At 52.3% G+C, this 4597-nt stretch overlaps 1 pseudogene; it reads right to left on the bottom strand.

Annotated features, from left to right (window-relative positions):
* Positions 1–2557: 2557 nt before the first annotated feature.
* Positions 2558–3387, bottom strand: LOC103550409 (regulator of microtubule dynamics protein 1 pseudogene; annotated as a pseudogene).
* Positions 3388–4597: the final 1210 nt, after the last annotated feature.

Below are 4597 nucleotides of genomic sequence, written 5' to 3'. Positions count from 1 at the left end.
CCTTAGCCCAAGCCCTGCCCATCTCTCTCGGCTGAGGCTGGAGGCTGTGGGCGGCCCCCTCACTGAGGACCTGGCATTCTCATTTTCCCTGTGGCTCTGTTCTGGGGTCTTTGGCCATAACAGTAGGCCAGGCCGTCCTTGGTTCTGTATTCCTGGCAGATTCTAGCATCGATGGCCGCATCAAGCCTGACTTTCACTGCGGGGTGGAGCTATATGAGTGGAATCTCTTCCTGCTGGATTTGAGGTGGAGAGGGGAGCCCCTCCTCTGCTCCAGCTACAGCGTTCCCGTAGCTCTCTCGCTCTGAAAATCCTGCTCACAAAACCCCTGTGCCTGGTCCCCACCTCCCTGCCTCCTAGGACAGCTATCACGGCAGCTGTCGTCCCTCCCCGGGTGAGGCTGAGCCAGGGCCCTCCATGCCTGTGTGTGAGGCCTGGTGGCCTGACTGAGGTCCTGGTAGAGCCCTAAGGAGCATGACTAGCAGGAAGACAGAGGGTGGGGAAGGGGGTCTGCATGGACCCTGGCTTACTTCCCCGCTCCCCCCTGCCCCAGTCCCCAGGGCCGGTCTGCATTCAGGGGCTGCACTGGGCCCCGGGGCAGAGGGAGCAGGGAGGGAGGATCGGGTCCTGACTGAGAGAGGACCTGGGGGATCTCATTTGGCTCTGCCCCTGGGGGAGGGTAGCCTCTGAGCCTCAGAAAATCTATGAGGGTTCTTGAGTCTGGCCATCTCTGCATCCTGGGGATTCTGAAGCCGTCAGCCCCATCCCCGCCCCTGGCCCCATCCCTCCCTGAGTTGGCCTGGGTATGGCCCTGGGCCAGGCCCACTGGCAGCCCACCTGGCCTGACTGAGCTGAGGACGCAGACATCTGGGAGCTGGCATCCTCCTCGAGGTCCTGACCTCTCACACCAGGCCTCAGGTGCTGTCCCCAGGCAGGCTGGGGCATGGAACGGCCTGTCCACACACTGAAGCCTCTCCTGCCTGGCTGCATCAGAGCCCCTGCAGGCTGTGATCCTCCAAAGACAGACGGTCCCAATTATGGTGCCTTCTGGACCCCAGGGCTGCCCTGGCCTCGCCTGGCTTCATCCCCAGCTTCTTGTCTCCAGGCTGGGCTGAGAGCCTGGACGGACCAAAACCCGGGGAAGGTGAGGTGTTGGGGAGCTGCCTGACCACCACAGTGTAGGACATTATCCACCTGGGGGATGAGCCATCTCAGGTGCTGAGAGTCTTGCACCAGCAGGTGTGGGCCCCACCCCAGTACAGACAGTGACATGTGGCTGCAGAATGTCACTGCTCAGCTACACAGATGGCTGTCATGAAGCAAGAGGTGCAACCCAGGTGGACGGACACAGCACTTTCTCGTGGCTCTGAGTTCTTGGTTCAAAATGCCTATGGCTCTTTCTCCCTCCCTTCCTCTCTCCCTCCCTTCCTTCCTTCCTTCATTCCTCCTTCCTTCTCTCGTTCTTTCTTTTTTTAGTATATACACATATGTATATGTTTATTGTGGCAAAACATATATAACATAAAATTTACCATCTTAACCATTTTTAAGTGTCCAGTTCAGTACTGTTAAGTACAGGCACACTGTCGGCTAACAATCTCCAGAACTCTGTACCTGCATTAAACGGCAACTCCCCGTTCCCCCTTCCCCAGCCCTGGCAGCCACCATTCTCCTTTCCTTCTCTGTGCATTTGATTGCTGTCAGTACCTCAATAGGAGTTGAATCATCAAGCATGTGTCCTTCTGTGACTGACATTTCATTGTTGCACTGAGCACAACGTCCTCAAGAGTCATCCATGTTGTCACGTGTCAGAATCCCTTTCCTTTTAAAAGCTGAATGCTATTCCATTGTATTTTTTTTCCTTGAGGAAGATTAGCCCTGAGCTAGCTACTGCCAATCCTCCTCTTTTTGCTGAGGAAGACTGGCCCTGAGCTAACATCCATGCCCATCTTCCTTTACTTTGTGCATAGGACGCCTGCCACAGCATGGCTTTTACCAAGTAGGGCCATGCTCGCACCCAGGATCTGAACCGGTGAACCCCAGGCCACCGAGAAGCGGAACGTGTGCACTTAACCGCTGTGCCACCGGGCCGGCCCCTATTCCATTGTATTTAATACCACATTTTGCTTTCATCTTTTGGATAATATTTTAAGACTTTTTCTCTTAAAGAGGTTTAAGCTTCCACACCAGACTTTTAGAGCCAGTAGAGAATGGCAAATTATTTCTCCCACATAACTTTACATATTCCCAGACAGAGGAAATAGATGTTTGGACTCCTATCTTAAAAACCTGAATCGGTGTTTTTCTCTCTAGCTGTTTCTTTTCCTCATGTTCCCTTTTCCCCATGGGAACAGTAAAGCTGTGTTCATTGCCCAGAGGAAGGGGGGCTGGGCAGAAAGCTTTTCCAGGGGTCTCTGGCTGACTGTTGGCGTCCACTAGCCGAGCCGCTTAACCTTCGTTCTTTCTTTCTTTCCTTTTTATGGTTAGTGTATTATTTCATGATTTGGTGAAAAGGCGAAGTTCATTATCTATTTCATGTGCTTTCTTCCCTGAAAAATTGTCAGTTCTTGTCAATGAAACCTGTAAGCACCTGAGCAGCCCCTGTCTGTCCCTGTTTATCCTCCTCTGCGTGCTGGATGGTCCTTGGCTTCATCAGCCAGAAAGCAGCCAGCTGTCTGTTGTGTGGCGTCAAGTGTGTCTTCCCCAAAAGAAGCAAGCTTTGGCTGTAGGAGTTTGGATCCACTCGTTCTGCCCTGTGAAAGCAGCCGACGGCCTCTTCATGGGTGGGACCAGGGGGAGTTAAAACAGCATTTTAGCAATTCTTCTTTGATGCCTAGGCGTTTCAGCAAACGTATAATGCGAGACACCCATAAGGTGAGCTGGGGTAGCATCTTTAGGATGCAGTTCAATTGCTTTCTCGATGCCCCTTGGTAACGTCAGCATTGGCAGTTTTTGCCACGATGCCTTGGTCATCTCCAGCATCCCTGATACAGATTGTATACCACTCATGAACTGCAAAACTTCATTTTTTTCCCTAGGGCTCTTTTGGCCTACTCGAGGCTTTGTACACCAGGAGCTTTCTCTCTCCTTCTGAGGTTCCCCTAACTGAGCTATACCCCGTGATGCCCGGGCCAACCACTACAGTAACTCTGCGCCTTCCATTGCCCACCTTTCCGTGTATCGGGTTAGCAACTGATATAGTTTTTCTGTTTCTCTTCTTTCTCCACTTTCATATGGGTAATCTGCTTGTTCGAGGATTTCTTCAACTCAGAAGACTTTGGCTGTGACAAAAAGCACAGCAACCTGAGAAATGACTTGACAAGTTTCAAAACCCAAATAAAACAAGGCTGAGAATAAAAGGCCCCTTTTGAAAGCTGCTAGGTTTCCCATCACCGCAGAGCAGAGGAGTCGCCAAGGACCACACTGCCCTGGGCTGCCAGCAGCCCCTGTCGGGACCCGAGGTCGAGAGCAGCATCACGTCCTAGAGGGAGAGTGCACTAGAGTCAGGCAGCCAGGGCAGTGTGACCGACAACTCGCAGCCCTCACTCCATGACCGTGATCAAAATGGTCAAGCTTTGGGGAGGGGACATGGATTGGTAGGCTGGAGCTCATGGAAGCCCCAAAATGGAGCTTGAGGATGCGGAGTTGGTCAGAACATGCCCAGTCCACTTTTGCATTGTGTCCCAGAAGGTGCAGGAGTGCCCACAAGAGGTGGCAGCCTCAGGAACCTCAGCTCATTCTGGACACCCTGGGAGGATGGGCAGGAGGGGAGGTTAGGGCTGTGGCCCTGTGCACAGCCACCCTGTTAACACATGTCTCCAGAAGGATTGGCTGATGGAGAAACTGGACACAGACACCACCGGAGCAAACCAACATGCTTGCTTCTAAAAGGCTGCCCTGAAAGTGGCCGGGCAGTCGGGGCACAAGCAGAGAGACCAGCAACATTCTCCAATGGCAACCTGAACCGGAAGCTTCTGGATCTCCCCTATTCGTTTTCTATTGCTAAGTAACAAGTCACCACAAACTTAGCATCTTGAAACAACACCCATTTATTACCCTGCATTTCCTGTGGGTCAGGAGTCCAGGCATGGCTCGGTCCTCTCTCCAGGACCTCACAAGATCTCACAAGGCTGAAATCACCGTGTTGGCCATACTGTGTTCCCCCTTAGAGCCTGGAAGATTCTGCTTCCAAACTCCCTCTTGAGGCTGTTGGCGGAACTCATTGCCATGAATTCACAGCAGCTTCCTCCTTCAAGACCAGCAAGAAAGTCTCTGACTTCCTCCGATTTTTTCCTTCAAGGAAGGTCTGGTCCACGCCCAATAATCTACCTTTTGATTAATCCAAGGTCAACTGATTAGGGACCTTAATTACATCTGCAATTTTGCCATCCTTCGACTTTGCCCTATTCTTTTGGGTAAAAGTCACAGATTCTGCCCACACTTAAGGGGAGGGGCTCATACAAAGGTGTGACTCGTTGGGAGCCATGCTAGGGTCTATCTCCATGTCCCCCACAAAGGACCTCATCAGTGAGCACCTAGGTTGAGTGAGGAATCTGAGTGAGGGAGTGTCCACCTCTGATCTTTTAGAGTCGCAACGTCC

This window comes from Equus przewalskii, chromosome 1, assembly GCF_037783145.1.
Source record: "Equus przewalskii isolate Varuska chromosome 1, EquPr2, whole genome shotgun sequence".
Classification (NCBI taxonomy): Eukaryota; Metazoa; Chordata; class Mammalia; order Perissodactyla; family Equidae; genus Equus; species Equus przewalskii.
This window is presented reverse-complemented; position numbering and strand designations above follow the sequence as displayed.